Source organism: Protopterus annectens, chromosome 2.part1 (genome assembly GCF_019279795.1).
Source record: "Protopterus annectens isolate FY-2018-M chromosome 2.part1, PAN1.0, whole genome shotgun sequence".
NCBI lineage: Eukaryota > Metazoa > Chordata > Ceratodontiformes > Protopteridae > Protopterus > Protopterus annectens.
In genome coordinates this window covers 1,556,091,364-1,556,115,146 of record NC_056729.1, presented here as the reverse complement: position 1 = coordinate 1,556,115,146, position 23,783 = coordinate 1,556,091,364, and positions in this window count along the sequence as shown.

The following is a 23,783-nucleotide window of genomic DNA, read 5'->3' as shown; positions in this document are numbered from 1 at the left end:
GGAGTACATAGAAGTCTCCTGTAAAGATGAGTATACTAATTTCAGGAGTAAACAGAAGTCTCCCATAAAGATGAGTATACCCATTTCAGGAGAACACAGAAGTCTCCTGTAAAGATGAGTATACTCGTTTCAGGAGTACACAGACAGTCTGCTGTAAAGATGAGTAAACTCATTTCAGGAGTACACAGAAATCTCCTGTAAAAATGAGTATACTCATTTCAGGAGTACATGGAAGTCTCCTGTAAAGATGAGTATACTCATTTCAGGAGCACACAGAATTCTCCTGTAAAGATGAGTATACTCATTTCAGGAGTACACTGAAGTCTGCTGTAAAGATGAGTATACTCATTCCAGGAGTATGAGAAAGTCTCCTGTAAAGATGAGTATACCCATTTCAGAAGTACAGGGAAGTCTTCTGTGAAGATGATTATACTCATTTCAGGAGTACACAGACGTCTCCTGTAAAGATGAGTATACTCCTTTCAGGAGTACACAGACATCTCCTGTAAAGATGAGTATACTCATTTCAGGAGTACACAGAAGTCTCTTGTAAAGATGAGTATAGTCATTACAGGAGTACATAGAAGTCTCCTGTAAAGATGAGTGTACTCTTTTCAGGAGTGAATAGAAGTCTCCTGTAAAGATGAGCATACTAATTTCAGGAGTACATAGAAGTCTCATGTAAAGATGAATATACTCATTTCAGGAGTACACAGATGTCTCCTCTAAAGATGAGTATACTCATTTCAGGATACACAGACATCTCCTGTCAAGAAGAATATACTAATTTCAGGAGTACACAGAAGTCTCCTGAAAAGATGAGTAAACTCATTTCAGGTGTACATGGAAGTCTCCTGTAAAGATGAGTATACTCATTTTAGGAGTACACGGAAATCTCATGTAAAGGTAAGTATACTCATTTCAGGAGTACACGGATGTCTCCTGTAAAGATGAGTATACTAATTTCAGGAGTACACAGAAGTCTGCTGTAAAGATGAGTATACTCATTTCAGGAGTACTCAGAAAGCTCCTGTAAAATGAGTACTCATTTCAGAAGTACATGGAAATCTTCTGTAAAGATGAGTATATTCATTTGATGAGTATGAGGAAGTCTCCTGTAAAGAGTATACTCATTTCAGAAGTACAGGAAAGTCTTCTGTAAAGATGAGTATACTTATTTCAGGATTACACAGATGTCTCCTGTAAAGATTAGTATATTCCTTTCAGGAGTACACAGACATCTCCTGTAAAGATGAGTATACTCATTTCAGGAGTACACAGATGTCTCCTGTAAAGATGAGTATACTCATTTCAGGAGCACACAGACATCTCCTTAAATGAGTGTACTCATCTTCACAGAAGACTTCCCTGTACTTCTGAAATGAGTATACTCATCTTCACAGAAGATATACTCATTTCAGGAGTACACAGATGTCTCCTGTAAATATGAGTATACTCATTTTGGGAGTACAGGGAAGTCTCCCGCAAAGATGAGTATACTCTTATAGGATATACAGGTACTCTGATTTCCTGATGACTATACTCTTGCAGGAAGCAATGAGTTAACAAGTTGCATCCTATATCCAAGATGGAGTGTTTGATTCTTTCCACCTCCATTTGCCTACTCTGAGCAAGTTGTTTAACCAGACAGTGCTACTGGGTTAACCCTGAAAAGGGACATTTGTATCCAGTGGGCTTACCCTGTTAGCAAATGTCCAAAATAAATATAAAATAAAAAATAAAATTCATTCAACAGTACTTCTTTGAGAAGGTTTCTCTCTCTCACCATTCAGTAACTCCTTCTTTAGAACAGATATAATCCTGCTTAGAATTATTTGTCTCTTGGACTTTCTGTTTTAGCTTTGCAGAAAATGTAAAATTTTATTCTATTTATTATACCTGTTTACCAGGGTAGTGCACTGATCAAAACTGACCACTAGGTGGCACAACTGAGGAGATAAAAATTACTGTAGAGGAAAAGCAAAACAGGTATATGTTATCATTAAAACACTTTTTGCATTGTCAGCAGAACAGCAGTGAGAAGGAAGAAATAATAACAAAATTGCTTGCAGTTAATATAATGCTGAATGAGTTAATGTCCACTAGTGCTACAAACATTTGCATAATAATATTAATAATATGCACAATATTTACAATATAGCTTAATTGCTGTATTTTTCACACTTTATAACTTCAGGCTCAGAATGCATACTCTCATTGAATGTCTCTTTTGCTTAATTTCTGAGAGTCACTTCAGCTTCATGTTTTGCAACATTTTCTGTTCTTTGCTTTGTACTATTTGCAAATTGTAATGGCATTTCTACTCTCTGCTTTGCAATACTTCCAGGATGTAATATAGGTTCATAGGTTCATCGATGTATACTAGACTAATGGCCCTGGAGCCTTTACAAGTCTAGCCCATAGGATTACCCTGGCATCATGCCACCCAACCTTAGTTCCCAGAACCTCTGTTGAGTAGAGCCACTGGAGTGATCCTCGGGGTGAATTTTTTATTTCCCATCCACTCATCAAGATTTCTCTTGAAGAGGGCCAGTGAGGTGCTCTGTTTGACATGTATGGGAAGTTTGTTCCATAGCATGGGCAGTCTCTGGGTTATGAACCTGACCCTTCAGCTTGTTCTGTTGATTGTGGTAATGAGGCTGAGGTCTCTGGAGCATGTGGTGTGAGGGATTGTGATTTCTTTAGATGTAGCATTTCTAACAGAGCTGGGTCAGACATGCCTTTGTAAGTAAAGCAGAGATCGCCTCTAAGTAGGCGATATGAGACAGAGAGTAGCTGGAGTTTTCTGAGTCTGTCCATATAGGACAAGTGTTTAAGGCCTTGGATCCTCTTTGTGAGGTACTTTTGTGGCCCACAGTTGTTGCAGGTGTCTAGTGAGGTACATACCAAATGTGGCATTGTGCTTGATGACTGGCCTAATGAGGGAAGAGTAGAGGGAGACAATGACCTCTTTCTTCCTGGATGCAAAACCCTTAGTAATGAGATGTGCAAAACCCTTAGTAATGAGATGTGCCACATAGAAGGACTTTCTGACTACAGTGGCAATGTGGTGGTCAAAAGACAGGTTGGTGTCAACCTGTGTTCCCAGATCTCTTATAACACCTTCTGTGTTCAGTGGACTGCTATCGATGTGGTAATTCATAGGAACTGGACTTTTCCCAAAGGGGATGATGATGCATTTTTTGGCATTGAGCTTAAGGCTATGCTTCTGACACCAGTCGTTGGTCTCAGTAAGGCCTTTCTGTAGGATGTCAACATCACTTGGGGATGTAATACTAGCTCCCAACTTGCAATTGTCTGAAAACTTTGTCAGCCAGAGCCCCTTTGTGTGGGCCTGGACTTCAGAGAAGTAGATACCAAACAGGAGAGGACCCAGGACCGAACCCTGTGGGACTCCACTCGTGACTGGTCGTCAGTCTGACTTGGAGTTAGCTACTTTTACCATGTGGGTTCTATCTGTGAGCCAGTTTGCAACCCACCTAGTGATATAGGGGTTGATGCCTAGCTTAGTGAGTTTTTCTATGATTCCTGAGTGGGGATTAGTATCAAAGGCCTTGGCCAGATCAAGGTAGGCTGTATGAATCACCTTTTCATCATCCACAGCTCTGGTGACTGACTCAAAGAAGTTGACCAGGTTGAGCAGGCATAATCTACCCTTCACAAAATCAAACTGTGTATGATCCAGAGTTTGGAGATTCCCTACATCCTTGTTTATTATGTCCATGATGATGCGTTCCATAGCTTTGCATATGAGACTCATCAGGCTAATGGGGCGATAGTTCCCAGGGTCTGTAGTCACTCCTCCTTTGTGGAGAGGGATGACTGCAGTACACCATTCGGTAGGGACAAAGCCTGAGGTGAGGTTGTGATTGAACATGGCACACAGGTGAGGTGCCAGTTCACGCTGTAGTTCATGTAGAACACAGCCTGGGATATTGTCAGGTCCCATAGAAGCTGTATTCTTGGCCTTGGACAGTGCTGTTTTAACCTGTGCAGCAATAATACTGGGTGCCTGGCAATCTACTGCTATTGTGATTGGTCCTTTGATGGGGGTGAGAGGGGTAAAGTTGGCACTGAATCTGTCGGCCAGTATATTTGCTTAATTTTTTCTTGATTGAATTATATATATATTTGCTGGTATTGTTTTCCGATACTCTTAAGTGCCTCCATTTTGATTTTTTCCTAATTTACTGCTTTCTGCACTTGTTTTTAGTCATTTTTTATTTAACTGCATTTATTTAAACTGTATTTGCTTTACTATTGCTACACACTCAAGTATTTTGTAGTATAAACCGCTCCCTTCTACTGAGACTACTACTGCCAGTTGTTCTATCACAGCAGGCTGAGTATGATCATTTGCTCTACAGAATTTATTCCCTTCAGCTGTCTTATTATAGGGTATGCTGTATTATATTTATAAATGGTGTATGCTCTTCCTCTCTCTTTGTTAACAGTGCAATCCTTGTATCTTTAGAGCTTTCCAAAAGTACAGATCTTTATTGGGTTAATTCACTTCAGTGTATATGTCTGATGTTTGTTCTCTCTCTTTCTAAGTTGGAAAAAGGCATTTGTATTACTTATTCACTTGCTGGACCCCCTCCCCACACTGATATGGAGGTCTGTTAAAAGAATTGTTTTCTTCCTATTGCCTTCACAACTGTTAAGTGTTGAAACTATTTACATATGTATGCAATTATTTATCTAGCTAGCTAATAAACTATATATTTAGCTCTCTTTCTCTCTCTCTCTCTCTCTCTCTCTGTATATATATATATAGTTGTTAATCTGATAAGTGAACTGGCCCAAAGACCATTTTCCACCATGACCTGGGCTAAGAGACAGTAACAAGTTTTCAAAACAACATTTACAAACAGGTTACCTTTCTAGTTACATTTCAAACCAGAAATTGCATTCAGGTTACATTATAAACAACAGATGTTCATCTTTCTCACCGCTGGAGGATTCTGTTGACTATAGGTTTATATCTTGTCTAGGATATAATAACTGGCCAGTTTTAAAAAGCTCTGTTTTCCTTTCACACTTTCAGTCTGACTGCAGTAGGGAAATCAGCAATCAGAATGAAGAAATATTCCAGACTTATTTGCCCTCAAAAGGAAGCAGTTTTCTAGGACCATTTGGCCTTGAAGTTTATTTCTTGCAGATAAGTCCCCACAGGGAGTCCTTACAAACAGAAATGTTTGCCTTTTTAAGAAAATGCTATATATTTTAAATTGTGACTAAAGCAGTATGTAAGAAATCAGGTATATTTTCATAATATTGGAAGTTTCCTGTCAGGGACTACTATTTTTAAGGCTTATTCTGTGATTTAGGGGCTATTTTGTGTCAAACGTGTACTACTTATGTAAGTGTTTAGTTGATTTGTAAGAATTAAATAGTCAGGAACTGTTTTAATTGGCCAGAAAGCATTTTGAATGTATTTAGAGATTGTGTGCACTTTATGACTACTTACATGCTATTTTTGCTGTTAAGTGTACGTAGCAGACAACCACTTTATTTCTGACAGGGATTTTGCTATTTTTTGTCAAATTTACAGAAGAAGGGACTGTATGGCCAAGTGTAAGTATGTGTATTTCTTGTGAACACTTCTGTGGCATCTCAATTTCTGACCAACTCATTCCTGTACTGCTAACAAGTTTTTAGTCCTTGTCCTCAGGTGCAGCATGAATACTTATTCTGGTCTTACTGTCTCTTCTCCCACTGTGCCTAAAAAGAATAAACAACACAATAAAGAGCCCTTGATGCCACAGTAGACTAAATTAGTGCCTCAGCTGTTGGTGAGTGAACCTGTAATGGACATTCATTGTTACTCAGACCACTCATTTTCTTCTCTGGGTTCCTGAAATGTAGTCCTTTCAGTTACTGTGAACCAGGGGTTAGCCATATCCTCTTCAGTTGTTCAAGTGTTATAGGCATGGAAGAGCCATCTTAATTGGGTCAAGGAGGCACTCTGGGGGATGCTTCTTGGGATAACTGGGAAAAAAAAACTCTTGATGGGGCCGAACTGCCATCTTCTTGTTGATCTTCAGTCATAGCATTACCTGCAAAGAAAAACAGGTTAGGCATTGCTCATCTGAAGACACAATGTCTGTTAGAAAAGATGATTTTTCATACCTTAGCAAGGCAGTTATTACAGGCTGTTAATCCTTGTGCTCAGAAATTGTTCCCTGAGAACACTGTCACCAAAGAAATTCCTGAGGAAAATCTGTCAGAGGATTTTGGCATTCACAGAAACAAGGCTTCGTTTTCTAGAGATTCACAAGCCATAACTCTGATTTAGAGGAAACTTGCTCCATTCCACCTGCTTTGGAGGAATTTTCTTTCTCTCCGACTGTTTCCAGGATGAATGTTTTTTTTTTTGGGGGGGGAATATGGATGTTCCCTTTGAACTGAGGTGATATTATGATATGTTACAAGGGGATATACCTCAAGCTACACTCATCCATCCCATTTTACCAGCCTTGGAGGACATGTTTAATGCTGCCTCTAATAATCCTAACTCTAAACCATTAACCCCCAAAAAGGTGGCTAGACTGTATAAATAACAATTTTGTTTTCCCATCTTAGATCAAATTCATTGCAATATCTACTTCTTCACCTGCTGGCAACAGATTATTAGTTACTACCAACCCTCCCCACTGGACAAAGGAGACCAGGTGTTGGACAGATCTTGTAAGAGAATTTACTCTGCTGGCAACAGATTATTAGTTACTACCAACCCTCCCCACTGGACAAAGGAGACCAGGTGTTGGACAGATCTTGTAAGAGAATTTACTCTGCTGGCAACAGATTATTAGTTACTACCAACCCTCCCCACTGGACAAAGGAGACCAGGTGTTGGACAGATCTTGTAAGATAATTTGCTCTGCTGGCAACAGATTATTAGTTACTACCAGCCGTCCCCACTGGACAAAGGAGACCAGGTGTTGGACAGATCTTGTAAGAGAATTTACTCTCCTTCTACATTACCTTATATAATTCTCAACTACCAAGTGCGTATGTTGAAGTTTATTATGTTTTATTCCGGCAGGTTGAGGAAATGCTCTACCTCACTTCATTCATAGGATAACTCCTTTCTGAATGTTATTGTTTTGAACATTTCCTAAGTATCTAAACACACTTTGTTGAATGTGTGTGATTGTGCCGATACTGTGTCTAGGACAAGTGCTACTGCTAAAGTTTTAAGGACATATACCTGGGTATGTAAAGTCTGAAATTTTGAATTCTGCACTAGAAAATTTTGTTGAACCTTTTTGCTACTCAGGTTCTCAAGTAATTTGATGAAAGAGGGAAGTTAATTCAGGGAGTGTCTGAGATCTTTCAAGTACTGCCCCCTTACAGATCTCCCAAATTCTGTTTTCCTTTAAAAAAATAATCTATCCCTGTCAATACAAGGCAAACAGGGAACAAAAAGATGGTAGAAGGGGAACAACAAAAAACAAGGATCCTTTTCAAAACAAGGACAGTCTAATACCTCAAAAGACTATGTCAGCATTCTATCACCCATACCACCACTCCTTCTCCTATCTTTCAAAATCTGTCCCAGAAACTGGTTCTTTACATTCCCCTTTGGCAGCAGATTGTTTCAGAGTGCTAAGAGTGGTTCATGAGGAGTACAGTTAGCACCAGTTATAAATACCTCCATTCAGGGGAATTCCTTCCCATCTTCCAAAGTAAACAGTTTTTCCCCTCAGATTTTGCATCACTTTTTCACTCCAGGAATCATAGAATCAATGCCTTTAGATAAAAAGGGCAAAGGCTTATATTCCAAAATGTTTCTGATACCAAGGAAAGAACTTTCTTGGAGACAAGTTCTGGGTCTTTCCTTTCTCAATCTGTATGTGAAAGTACTAGAGTTAACAATGCTAACGCTTTAAATACTGTTACCCCTCATATCTCCCTTGAATGCCATGGTAACATTAGATCTAAAAGATGCTTATCATCACATCACATTTCCATACCTGCACGCTTTAAGAAATTTCTTAAATGCTGTGTGTCTGTGCCACATTATCAGCTCTCTGCATTACCCTTTGGATTATTACCAGCTCCAAGTTATTAATCTCCCAATGTTCTTTCTTCTGAACCTGGTAAAAAAGGATTCTACACACTCCAGTTGTGCATAAGCAGCTCAGGTACTATCTTGATAGAACCAAGTCATTTAGAAAAGCTGTTTATTTTTGTTAATATATAAAGATATATAAGGCTTGTTGTATATAATTTGCAGGATCTGGAATATTAAAATAGGGTAATGTTTGGAGTAGAAAATCAATATTTACTCTATCAAAGGCTTTATGAGCATCAATAATTAGAGTGTATATGTTCAGGTTATAATGATTAGCCTGGGATATTAGAGTATTGAGTTAATGTATTATTATCACTTGTTTGTCTGAGTGTTGTGAAACCAGATTGTTCAGGGGAGATAATTTTATCTAGTAGTTTTTTCAGTCTATTTGCAAGTATGGATGTTAGTATTTTGGTGTCAATGTTTAATAGTGAGATGGGTCTATAGTTATCTGGGTTCTTTGGGTCAGTTTGATCTTTGAGTATAAAATAGTTTTAGTTGCATTAAAGTGTGGGTCAATATGTATTTAACAATATATATATATATATATATATATATATATATATATATATATATATATATATATATATATATATATATTCAATATATAATTTATATATTAACAAAACTTGGTCTAACAGAATTTCAATTAAAAATGGAACCTGCCAAGGATGCCCTCTATCTCCTATACTTTTTAACTTATATCTTGAACCACTCTTCTTAAATATGAAACAAAATCTTTACTATAACCCCCAATGCTATTTAAAACCAAAATCTTCTTCTCAGCCTTTGCAGATGATTTGAATATCTATTGTACCACACCAATCTCAGATGTAAATAAAATACTATGGACCATAGAACACTTCTCAAAGATATCAAACTACAAATTAAATCTTAAAAAAACTAACATATTTCCATTAAAAACCCCAAAACCATTCTCGCTCCTGCCCCTAATAGGAAAAATTAAAAAAAAGAGATAATCAACTACTTAGGCATCACTTTCTCAACAAACAATAAAGACTTTTACTTAAATAATATAACTCAAAAATGGCAAAATATTATTTTAAATCTTAACAGATGGAAAAAACTTAAACTACCTTTCCTGGCAAAAGTCTCAATAGTTAAAATGAATGTATTACCCAGATTACTTTATATATTCATGACTACTCAATTAAACATACCCAATATCTTTTTTAGACAAACTTACACTTTGCTTGCAAAATTTATATGGGAACCAAAAAAAACCAGAATGTCATATATCAAACTTATGATCCCAAAAAGTAAAGGTGGTCTAGACCTTACCAATTTCAAGACATATTACCTAATTACGAACACTAATAGAGTACTGCAAATAGCTGAATACAACACAAAGAACAAAGACTGGTCTCCAGTGTGGATAATAATATACCAAAAACATATCAAAAACTTGGATATCAACCTCAAAACCTTACCATTTCTAAATACAAGTTTAATAAAACCGTGCAAAATATTAGAACCACTGAAACACTCTATTTTATTAACTCAAAAACTCTTCAAATATCTAAATTTAACTCAAGCTATGATGATGCTACAGCTCTTACACAAAAATCCCAACCTTAAAATAAACAATCAGTCTCTAAACCTGAATCCCTTCCCTAAATTAATTAATATAACCATCCAAGATATATACCCATGCATTAACGACTCTATACAAGAAATAAGGAATCATTGGAACCTCCCCAAATCCTATACAGTGATTTTAAGGAAAATTAAAGAATTATGTACCAACTATTTACAAAATTGCAATATGAACAACAATGATATTACAGCCTGTAACTCTCTATGGAAAACCATCCTCTCAACTAAAAAAATATATCACTAATACATACAAATTAATTAAAGACATTAAATTCCAAAAAGATCTGCTTGTCTCAGATTATTGGAGAAAGAACAACCCATCCATCAATACCCTTCAACTAAACCAAGCTATTAACTTAACAAATAGATCCATACCTCTTAAGAAATTGGCATTTACCCAACCGATGATCTATAACAATGAATATTTCACACCCACTATCTTACATAAATTTAACTCTACGAAATCCCCTCTTTGTCCTCATTGTAAAATTCAAATGGCTGATATAATCCATTTATTCTGGAGCTGTAAATGTGTATTTAAACTTTGGATCTCCCTTAAATTTCAATTGCAAAAAATGGGCTATCAAACATCCACACTCACCTGGGAATTTACTCTTCTACATATTCTACCAAATAATATCTCTAAAACTCAAGCAATTACTATGACCAACATGTTTCTCTTACTGAAACTGTATATAGCAACCAATTGGCTTAATCTAAATAACACATCCTGGGAGAATTTCAGATTAATGGCGACTAAACATCTTTTAGCCCATAAAATCCTAATTGATAAAGGGAATAAAAACATTAATCACAGGAAATTATGGGAACAAATCTTCAGTATTATTCTGGCCTAGCACATGACAACATATCAGACTTAAATACAAATACGAGATCCCTTACTAAATTATATCCATAGACCAAGAAATTTTCTTTTTTTTCCTATTCCTTTTTTTTCTAAGGTATATGCACAATCACAACAACTCCCACTGAATTGTATCAATTTTTCCCTTGAATATTGAAAGCATCTATGTATATAATGTAAATAGTATTGGTTGATTGCTTTGTTTCTGTTTGTACTACCCTCAATGTATAACAACTGCTTAATGTAAAGAGGTCTTACCTCTACCTGTGCTATTATGTATGCTATTTCAGATTAATGAAAAGAATAAATAAAAATTATTGAAAAAAAAAGAAAAGCTGTTTATTTTTAATTGTATGATGAAGAAATGACAACCCATATCAAAGCAAACTATTTTGAGATGGTTGCTGCCAGCTATTGCCTTTTGTTATACCCGCCATGGTAAATCAGCTCCAGGCAATATAAAGGCAGATACTACTAGAGTCTTGGCATCTATACTGGCATATTGGAAAGGAGTGGACCCTATAAGTATTCTAGAGGCAGAAACATGGTCCTCTGTACATACTGCTACAAAGCCTTAGAAACTGGAGTCCTTTTTCAGGTCCAAGACTGCCTTTGCTAGAACCATTCTCAAGGGGCTCCTGATTATTAGCCTTCCCCCTCCCAGACTGGACAGGCTTTGGTAATCAGCCCATATAACCAAAAGGCTGTTCCAGCAGAGGTGATGCAGTTGTGTAAGTTCCACTTACCATAACAGTAGAGGTTTATATTCTTCACTGTTGCAGTAGCTGCAATGGCCTACCACCCCCATACTTCTGTATGAAATTAGTTGTTTGGATATAAAGATATTTGTTTCTGTTTATATCTTTTAGAGGTTCAGTATGAGTATGCTCTTCTCTCCGTATGAGCAAGAAAGTCCTGAAGATTTCTTCACACTGACTGCTGATTTCCCTCCTCAGGGCTGGCCAGTCAGCAGTCATAGTGAAGGTGTAGGAGGAAGCCAGTGCTTTGGGAAGCTGGTCAGTTGTTGTATCCTAAGCAGGATACAACCTATACAGACAGCAGTGTATCATCTACAGTTGTGGCAAGTGCAACTTATACAACTGTACTTTGTAGTTCAGTAACTACTAGAATTGCCCTTTTAAATGAATGTTATTTATGTAAATCACTACATTCTGTACAAGGAAACTAGCACTAGTCCATATTAATTACTATAGTTATCATTTTACATGAATGTTATTTATACAAATCACTGTATTATATACAAACATGTTAGGACTATTTATATATGGGTACATAGTTTATCTCTGTATTATTATGGTTGCACATTGCTGATATATTAGAACACATTTTATTTCTAATGTTTAAGGTGCTAAAATTATTTACTTAACATCTGTGGTTCTTTTACTGTAGTATGTATATAATCGACTGTATATAAATAAACTTGCTAAGGGAACTCTTCTACTAAGTACAATGATTATTTTTTATTCCTATGTACAAGTTTGTCATTTTACATGTTTTCTCACACTCCTTTCCAATTTAATTGTAGTAATGCATGCCAAAGCTATTGTTGTAACCATTTTGTTGTAACTTGGAGGTTTCCTCCTTGGGTCTCTGCTGAAAATGTTTTTCCCATAAAACAAAAATTAAATAAATAAATACATTTAGTAGGACAACAGGCTCCAGTTCCCTGGAGCTATTATTTATTTGCCTTTGTTTACCAGGAAAATCTAACTGGTTAAAGGCCCTTTTCAGTGGAGGACCAGAGAGAATAGCTCCAACGCAGAATACAAGTAGAGCTTAGCAATACTATTTGTATGAGAGGTTTTAAAAAGGAATGCAGGCTACAATTAAAAGAATAATATGAGCAGCATCTAGCTAGTGGGCTAGCAAATAAGGTTAAAAAAATATAATAATTAGGAAGAGTGAGAAGATGGTCTGGAGGTAGGCGACAAAGGTGAAAGTAGCTTGGTATGAAAGGATTCAGGTAGAAAGGGTAAGGAAGAGCTGAGCAGAGAGGAGGTATGAGATGGTTGACATAGGACTAAGGGGATGTATGCAAATCAATATTTATGGAAATTGTGGGACTTTGGGTGAAGTAGATAGAAGATGAGGTGAGGTGTTTTAGAGATAAGCTGAGAGATCTAACCTGGTTATCCAGAAATTACATGTAGATTTACTAGTGAGCTTTGCCTTTTGTAAGAGAGTTAGTTTGATGTTTTTTTGTTTGTTGTTTGTATTTTATCTGGTAGATCCTTTCATGTTAATCGGGTAGTTTGCTTTAGAAGGTTGTTTCTGTTGTTGCCATGGTATATGGGGGGGTCCTTCTATCTGCAGGATATCTTGACTTATTAGGTTATGTCAGGGGAGTCTGACTACTGGTATCTTTTTTAAAGGTGGCAGTAGCTTTCATTTCATAGTTTATAAGTTACAGTATTTAGTAAAAAATGGGTTCCTATTTCACTTATTACCCATATGGTTTACTGTATAATATCACAGAGGTAATCCTTCTTGTATGATAATGAACTGAATCTGACTATTTTTTTCTTGGTTGTTTGAAAGGTAACAATATTTTGCTGGACATTTAGACAGATCAGTGTTAGACCATACTCAAGATATGGATGAGGGCAGTTTTTGGCTATTGATGCTTCAGTTTCAGTAGTATTTATTCATTTTATTTTATTTATTTCAATTTGGTTGCTGGGAAGATCTGATTTGGTCACGCAAGACCCATTTTCAGTGCAAGCACTGGAGAAAGGCTCCAAAAAACATATTTAGTGAGAGAAAAACTTACAGAGAGATTATTGCAGACACTTTATGAGTACTAACATTATTAGAAGTATAGTAATTACAGATTTAACACAGACTAGAAGGTTTATATATATATATATATATATATATATATATATATATTAATTACAGATTTAACATAGACTAGAAGGTTTTTTATATATATATATATATATATATATATATGGTTCTACCTGACATAATCAACACGCCAGAAGACCGACAACGCAATCACCGAAACCACATAACCGACAGTGCAAAAACACGAAACCCCACATGCCCAACAACAAAATAACCGACGGTACACAAACACGAAACCTCATACACTGCACACACCACAATCACAACAATCAACAAACAAAACACATTCCCTCTCCAAAAACCACACACACACAACACAAGCACACCAAAATCCCTACAAACCCACACTAAACCTCACATACACAACTATCTACAACCGTAACCCAAACCCTAACCCTAAGGTCCGTCACTATCGCATACTCAGCTAACCCGCGCCCTAACCCTAACTCACTTAACCCGCCCCTAACCCAAACACAATCACTACCGCACACTTACCTGACCAGCTCCCTAACCCTAACTCACTTAACCCGCCCCTAACCCAAACACAATCACTACCACACACTTACCTAACCTGCACACTGACCCTAACTCACTTAACCCACCCCTATCCCCACACACCGTCAATATCCACACTTACCTTACTCGCACCCAAACGTCCGTCACTACCGCATACTTACACAGCCTTTTCCCATGTCGGCATCCTCGGCGTCGGTGTTTTCATCCATCGCGTCGGTCTTCTGAACTGTCGATCTTCTCGGCCTCGCGATTCGACTAACTCAGGTAGACCCATATATATATATATATATATATATATATATATTTCTTTTTATATCATATTATCGAAGGTTAGAAAAGTTGAATGTCATAAGGTTGAGACCATATCAGTGACTTTCTCAAACAGTGCAAAAACAAAAAAGTCAGTTTTTTTTTTGGGGGGGGGGCGCAAACCACTCACACCCATGCAAATGATATATATATATATGTATATATATATATATATATATATATATATATATATATATATGTGTGTGTGTATATATATATATATATATATATATATATATGTATATGTGTATATATATATATATATATATATATATATGTATATATGTGTATATATATATATATATATATATATACATACATATACATACATACCAAGTATGAGGTTGCCACACAATGGAGAAAAGGGCAAATTCCCTGATCCCCACTGTACCACTATCTCAGTACAAACACTTAAAGTTTTCAGAAAATTGATGATATGGTCTCGACCATATGATGTCTGACTTTCTAAACACTTGATAATCCAATATAATCCCACACATATATATATATATATATATATATATATATATATATATATATATATATATTTATATATATATTACATGGGATTCACTTCATAACCTCAAAATACTGAAACATTGAATTTCAGTATCTCGAGACCATGAAACCAAATCCACAAAACACCGAAACTACAAAGCCCAAGCCCAAAACCGGGAAATTCAAAAACCCAAACAAACCGCACACACCATACCACACATACACCAAAACACCCCCGTCACAATTTAAAACACAAAACTACACACGTACACTACTCATACACACATAAGCAGGGGGCAAGTCCCCCTGCACCCCCCTACTTATATATACTAACTCCGAGATCACACATACAAGAAACAAAAGCAAACTCACACACGCACATTCTCCAGTCCCTCACACACACATCAACATATCAGCACACTCACATACACTCTACCACCCACTCAAAACCCTTACAAAACACTCACTTACCTGACATAACACCTAGATCCACACACGGCACTGCGCACCATCAACACACAAACCCAGAAACAACATAGCGTAAGTCCATAGCTGCGAATTTGAGATATTTGAATTCACGATTATGAACTTTAGCTATTTTCAACATTCGGCTTTATAGTCTCGAGATACCGAAATTTGACATTTCCGTATTTCGAGATTATAAAGTGTTCTCATATATATGTCATTGGCCAGCTAATTTGAAGAATTTAAAAGGTAGGTTGTCAGGTACATTAGAACATTAGTACATTAGAATATGGTTTCAACTTTTGGAGGAGCTTTTTTATGGTGTTAACAGGAATGGGTTTAAGGGTGAAGGGAGGGGGGTGTGGGTTCGACTGGAGTCAAAAGGAGACGAGTTGTAGGATGGTGGTATGGAGGGAGCTACTAAGTTATTAGGGAAGGATGTGGTGAGCTTGGCTGTTGAGTCTATGAAGAAGGAGTTAAAGTTGGTAGCTGTGATATAATCTGGAGAGCTAGGGTCAGGACACAGGTTTTCTTTTCAGCCAGGAGTTAGGAGGGTAGAGATACTACTCCAAAATTTCTTAGGGTTGGATTTGCGATTGGTTTGAAGTTTGGTGTAGTAGGATTTGTGGTCATACATAAGAATTGTACATTGTGGTTTTGTACATAAGAATGCGTTTTTATGTTATTTGCTATTCTGATGAAGTCCCATGTTTTCAGGGATGAAAGAATTTAATGAAATGGCTTTTATGTACTTATTAAAGAAAGTTGCATTTTAATTATGGAGTCCAGTGATTTTTGCCATTACAACATCAATGTTCAGAGATCATAAATTAGACTATTGATAAAAAGAGAGAATGGCAGGGGTCCAAGCTCTAAGTCCAGTGGGACTCCATTGGGGAATAGTCAATTTCCAATATTGCTACAGATTTGGTTAGTTAAAGTATATAGTACTGGGAAAGAATCCATATAGTTTGTCTGTGACTATGTCATACCTTTGAATATATTTTAATATTTGCTTGTTGATTCGTTTTTCCAGAATTTCTGGCTGTAGGACAGGAGCTGGCAGTTGCTGGGTACTTGATGACTGCTTTGTGGAGAGGCCAAATGAATTATATTATATTAAATGCAGAATGTTTAAAGTGATGTAGAATAGGTTTAGTAGTGAGCGTAAGAATTAATATATGCTCCAATTTGTGACTTAGAATGGCATTACCTATTCTTGCCAATTTGGAGTGTAATATATAGAAATATATGTTGCAATGGTAGTTACTTTTACCTAATAGTTCCTGAATGTCTTTATTGGAAAAGATTTTAAAATAGAAGGAGGGTAGGAAATGTATTTGTGTAGGTGGTGCTTGTGGGGTGGGGTAGGGGGATTTTTTGAAGTGGGGGAGGAGGGGAGGATTGCTTGACTTTGAATTAATAATTAATATTTTTTATGATAGCCTTTGCATTGGTGGTAACATTTGAAAATATTTTAGTTTTATTTACATTTCTAATGGCCTGCCAGATCCTTTTTGGTTCCTGGAGTAGATTAATTTGCAGGAAGTACAGATAGGTCAGCTTTATTAATATTTATTCTGATGCCTTTTCTTGGCATTTGGGAGTGTATTGCTTTATTCATTAATATTCTTTTTCTAGTCTGACCATGATTTGGTTTTGGTTTTAATCTCTGTTTTTAGATTGCTTGTTCTCAACGTTTTTGTACTGGAGGCCTGTATTTATTGTAGGACTAACTTGTCTTGTATGGGCATTAGTATAGTATAGAAGTTTGAGAGTGCTTTTGTTGGGTTTTGATAGTAGTATACCTGGTCCCAGTTTATCAACCATAGTTATGAGGAAGTTGGGAGTGTCAGAGACATATGTAAGAGTGGTACAGGATATGTATGAGGGTAGTGTGACAGCGGTGAGGTCTGCAGTGGGAGTGACAGATGCGTTTAAGGTGGAGATGGGATTACATCAAGGATCAACTCTGAGCCCTTTCTTATTTGCAATGGTGATGGACAGGTTGACAGACGAGATCAGACAGGAGTCCCCATGGACTATGATGTTTTCAGATGACATTGTGATCTGTAGTGAGAGTAGGGAACAGGTGGAGGAGACTCGGGAGAGGTGGGGATATGCTCTAGAGAGAAGAGGAATGAAGGTCAGCAGGACTAAGACAGAATATATGTGTGTGAATGAGAGGGAGGATAGAAGAATGGTGAAGATGCAGGGAGTAGAGGTGGCGAAGGTGGATGAGTTTAAATCCTTGGGATCAATAGTTCTGAGTAATGGTGAGTGTGGAAGAGAGGTGAAGAAGAGAGTACAGGTAGGATGGAGTGGGTGGAGAAGAGTGTCAGGAGTGATTTGTGACAGATGAGTACCAGTAAGAGTGAAAGGGCAGGTCTACAAGGGGGTAGTGAGACCAGCTATGTTATATGGGTTGGAGACAGTGGCATTGACAAAAAGGCAGGAGTCAGAGCTTGACGTGGCAGAGTTGAAGATGTTAAGATTTGCACTGGGTGTGATGAAGATGGACAGGATTAGGAATAAGTATATTAGAGGGTCAACCCAGGTTGGAAGGTTTGGAGACAAAGCCAGAGAGGCAAGATTACGTTGGTTTGGACATGTGCTGAGGTGGGATGCAGAGTATATTGGGAAAAAGATGCTAAGGATGAAGCTGCCAGATAACAGGAAAAGAGGAAGGCCTAAGATAAGGTTTACGGATGTGGTAAGAGAGGACATGCAGGTGGTTGGTGTGACAGAGCAAGATGCAGAGGACAGGAAGAAATGGAAACAGTTGATCCGCTGTGGCGACCCCTAATGGGAGCAGCCAAAAGAAGAAGTTCTGTTTCATCTAAGAATGCAAGGCTATGGGAATAGCATGGGTTAGTATAAATCTGGGTGCTATTTTTCCATTTTAATTTTCCTGGACAATGGTAACTCATTGTATGTGGGAAAAATTGTGGAGCCGATAATTTATCAGACATGTTTGTGATAACTATATCTAGGATTTTACTTTTTGCCTGTAATGATATGAGATCAGTACCTTCTCAAATAAGCTGGGTCAAGTTGTTTCTTACTAGATCCCTGTTTAGTTATTGTGATATCTTTTTTCCAGTCAACATTTAGGTCTCTGTTTTCAAGTTATGTCCATTTGGTTTTGGATAGTCTAATGTTCAGGGCCTCTTGTATTAGGTTATGGAAAATGACTGTGGAAATGACTACATTTGTATTGTCACCTCTTCTGTTGTCATCCGGGTGGGACTCCTGTCACGGGCAGCATTATTACTGGCAGTTAGTTTGGGGCTGAGTTTGGCTTCTTTATTAATTAGTGTTATTACACCTACCCTAACTCTCTTACCTGGACAGTTGTCTCTAAAACTGTGATACTTCTCAGTAGTACAACGAGACATCCAGGTATCAGTTTTTTGAAGATATTCAGTTAAAGATATTATTTTGGAGTTATAGGTAGATAAACATACTTCCTGTTCTGTCCATTTGTTATTTTGGTTGGATATATTCATATATGATGAGTGTAGTCCCTTTGCTGCTTTATTATAAGCATTTATGCGGAGAGTGGGATCTGAGTTATTGTTTGTTGTTTGTGGAATCAGGACTGGACCAGGATTTGATTTTATGTCGCTTGCTTATAGTATCAACAAAACTATGTAATTAACAATTACTTTCTGGCTGTATTTTTAGGCTGCAACTGAGCACTGTTTTGGCAGTTGCTTTATACTAGTAATATGGTTTCAGCTGTTGATAACTGAAGCATATGTTAACTGAGCCCACCACCATATGTGTGTACTGTCATAATTGTTAAGGTTTGCCTTAGCGGTTTTGTTTTTGTTGTATTGTTTGCTTTATGTTGAGCAAATGCATAAGCCCAGGGCCCATACTAAGCTCATTGATAATAGTATGAGACAAATCAGTTTATATATATTACTACTGCAGAGAGAGAGAGAGTATTATGGTGAAAACTGAGCTGGTAAAGAAAAAATATTGGAATGGAATGGAAGAAGAGTAGAATGGCTACTATTGTTGCAGTAGAGAAAACAATTGGATTGGAGAGGAAGGGAATTTGCAAAATATAAATATACAGGGATAACAGGGATGAGATTCAGTAAAACACAGTAGTTCTGGTAGCTCAGTTACTGTTGACACCTTATTATGTATATGTTTATCTAATTGGTTGTAAGGATGATTAGCAATTGACAGAATGAGAACATGTGGGGTATGGCTTGAAGTTATAAAGGAAATTTCATGTGGGTGGGTAAGAATGGGGTAGTTTAGGGGAGAGAAGCATGGTTAAGTGCACTTAGGCCTTGTGTAGTGGGGCTAGCCATCCTCTATGCTATAACGTCTCCACAGAAAACAATCTGTGGTGCCTGAAGGTCCGTATAGGAAGAAGAATGAGCCCACATGTGCTGACGTCAGTGAAGTGCTTCAGTTGTGGTCATTAGAACCACTATACATTTTAATCAAAATAATTTATGTAGTTTGATGTGTTCCTTTTACCCAAAAGTTATTTTACACCAAATTGTGTCTTAACTAATATGGTCCATGCTATACTGCTGTAAAAGACATTTTAATATTTAGAGAGGGATGCATGAGCAGCATTTTAAGACAATGAGTCCATGGAATTTTGTAAGATGCCTTGACCTTACTGTTAGGTGAAGCATCCAGGGAAAACGGGAAGAACTTCTTCTAAATCCCATGTGTCACAGGTAGGTAAAGAACTATAAAATGTATTTTCCTTACTCTAAGCTGCTGTTTCCAGAGAACATTTTTCATGACTGCTAACATCCTCTCTGAGGTGGGGGATTGTCACTTCTAGAATGTTCCCCGTCCTTTCAGTGATTACAGTTGTTCTATTGGCCTTTGTGCCTCCTAAAATAAAATAGGGGTAGAATAACAAGATGTTGCTATACTGACCTGCATATTATACACAATCATTTATTATTATGAATGTCAAGAAATATGTGTTGCCTGAAAGCTTCTACACACAACCAGCAGTTGTAAGAGCAGCTTACGGTATGAAATATCTGCCATAGGATTGTAGGAATAGAACAATGTATCTGTGTTTGCAGCAGATTCTTGAAGTGTGTTACCGCAGTAATATTTGGGAGGCTGAAGGAAAAATGCTTAGGCCACTTGTTAAGTCAGTTCTACTATTGTACCAGTACAGAAGGTGAGTACGCAGATGTCCTTCAATCCTTAGAATTGGAGAAGAGAGCTTTAGCAAGAGAAGTACAGTGTACATTGAACTCATTCACCATACTAGCAGATCACCACAGGTGGAAAAAGACGGTAGAGCTCTCCCAGATGTCTTTCTTTACACTAATTAACAGACTGGTGAGAAATTATTAGGCTGTTTGAGAATTTACCCTCAGTTTCTTCCTAGCTGGTCAGAACACCATCCACCACAGAGTTTTCTCCTTCAGATTCCTTCTATTGGTCATAAACTCTTTCTGTGTCTATGTAGGATGAAAAGTGTTTATGACTCATGGCTCTCAATCTTCCATCTCTAAAATATGGAGCACTGCCTGTTATACTGAGGAACAAATGAGCAAAATATGGAATATTTGCTAACAGCTTACTAACAACTTCTACTAGGAAGCTCACAGGATGGTAAAAATGAGTTACTTTAGAATCATAAAAAGCACTTTTGATAATGTAACATGATATCAGTCAAAAATCCCTGACAATGAATGTGTGCTAGACCTTTCAAATGGTGAACTGAGAGGAACATGGAGTTTTAAAGAGTCAAAATAAGGAAAAGCTAGATGGGAGGAATTTGAAAGAGCTTAGAATTTAACTCATTAGTGAAAAGATAATTGTCCTTTCCTCTGTAAACAGTTGCTTTGCAGTGCAGTTATGTGCAGGCATTCCTTCCAGAAGCAGATGTACAGAATGACGCATTTAGTTCTGTTGCCTTCAGCACAGTAAGTGCGTTTCAAGGAGTGCTCCTGTTAACAAAGCCACAAGTCAAGGACACATACACCCTCTCCTAGAATTGAAATGTGTGTCACGTACTGTAGGTAAACATGCAACAGACAAACTGAAATATCTCCCTCATTGCTTCAGATCTGGAAAAGAACCATGCGTGGTATTCCCTATTATTCTGCTATGTATTACATTAGGAATGACAAAAACTGGATGACTTACCTTATTAAACACCATTTATATTTCATTCTGAATAATAGGGTGTTGTTTCTTATCATTATGAATGCATAGCTCTTCTGCTGCTTTGTTGGTAATAATTTTTATCTTATATATACATTGTTCTTTTATAGGTGTTAACCATACTTCTGACTCTAGCAGTCCTTGGAATTCCTTGCCATCAATTAAGAAATTGCATTTAGTCATTTTTTCAGCAGGATTGTAACAGAGTGCAGTGTCAACCATTCTAGCAGATAATTTATCACATTCCATGACTGAACATCACAATCTGCATGATTTTCAGACATAATAGGTAATAGTTTTCACAGGTCGGAGACTGTAACTGTCATTAGTCCAAAAATCGAGCTATGTCAACTTTTTTTCCACATTTAAAACAGATTATTTGTACAGCTGTTGCTTTTTCTTTGTTACCAACATGTGATACAGGTTTTGCTCACAGGTATAGACAACTTAATTTTGTAGATATTTAATGGCACAACAGGCTTACTACCAGAGCAACAAAATTGTCAGTCTTATGATCATTGTGACACATCAACTTTCTTAAAGTGGTAGGTAAAGATCTTTTACATTTGTCAGTTGCTATTACCTGTTATTTTAGTTTTATGTCATTAATCCTCAGAATATAACAATAAAGTAATTATATACTTTAAAACAGATAATTGTGACCTTATCATTTTGTTATGGCAAGATGAGTTTGTATCTCTGAAGTATCAACAGCTCAAACAACTGAAGTAATCTTCAGCTTATCATACTTCTGGTGATCCGTCCCCTCCATGACCATGAAGATTCTCAGCAGTTCTTTAGTTAAATCGTCTGATAAGATCCTGGTCCAATCACACAATCCCATCCCAGGTGGTGGGCATACTATTTGAAGGTGGTAAGATACACCTTGAAGGCATCCTTCCAGGTTAACTGTCTTAGTGGTAGCACTGAGGTAATCATTGACTTGGCTATGGCGACCATCCTTTTGGCTGCAACTGCTTTGGTCAGTAGTACCTACCTCATAGTGGTCATCTTGGCAATGACCTGCACGCAGGTGCACAAAAAATACCATGGAATTACAGGCCTTCAGCAATAATAATTGTGCCAAAAATACTCACTGCTATCTACCAAATGCATTAGTGTAGAAAATGAACATTGAAGGGACCACCACTCTTTTTACAGGTAGTGCAGTTTATGCAAATAAAGTAGGTTCTTCAAAACAGAATGCTAACTTTGGTTTTAATTAAGACACACAGACATTACTTTTAGCAAAACACTTCCAGTAATAACTTTCTCTGGATTCTCCTTGGCAATAATATTTTCCAGCTTCTTTTCCAGTGTTGTTCTCCACTTTGGTTGGTTCTATCTCTTACAGTCACTGTTCTGAATTTTAGGTTCTCATTACCAAAGGCAAATACTGTTTGCCTCCACTTGCCCAATACTCTTTTTATATTGTCTCCAAATGTTCATTCAGCAGGCCTGTTCTTATTAATGTGGGTATATTCATGTTTCCACTTAAAATAGCAGATACAGCTGAACAAATCACTGCCTACATTTAAACCAAACATCACTTTATTTATGTATCCTTGTCTCAAAAAACATCACTTACATCACTATTTACATATTTTTGAACCACTTTGTACCTTTCCAACAGGTAAGAACTGAAAACCAGCATGATATGCTACAGTATGTACATACAGATGTATATGCCCACAAATATTATATCTATACACACACACACACACACACACACACACACACACACACACACACACACACACACACACACACACACACACACACACACACACACACACCAAGCCCAGCCTTAGATGAAATTGCAGCTTAGGCAAAGGGCTGCACAGTGCACCCTACGTTCCACTGCCAACCCCTATCCTAGCCTACTCACACTATCTAGATTACTTTTTTTGTTCTTTTCTCACAGCTTGTCTTACTCTTCATTTTTTATTGCATTCATTTCATTCACCATGTCCTAACTAGACAAGACTGTACTCAGATAACTGTGGAGGAAATAACTGCATTAACTTGGGGGTCTGGGGGACCACTATGTACCCAAAAGCCATGGTGGTGGGTTCTATATGCTCTGTGGTGCATTTCTGAGTTTTTTTTAAGTCTTTTCATCCACCGATGACCTGAACAAAAGCTTAATTAAGGAAAGAAATGCAGTGTTACTCTTCAACTTTGCTTTTTCCTGTACCCTTTCAATACACCCCATACCTGATCAAGACTCACCTCCATATTCTGTATGCCTTGCATGGTGTGCAGGATTGGTGCAGGAGCTCAAGCAGGCAATATGTCTGCCGTGCGATCCAGGAACAGTCTGCAGGGGCATGCACGAGCACTCCTGCACTAGTCCTGAACAGACTAAGACCC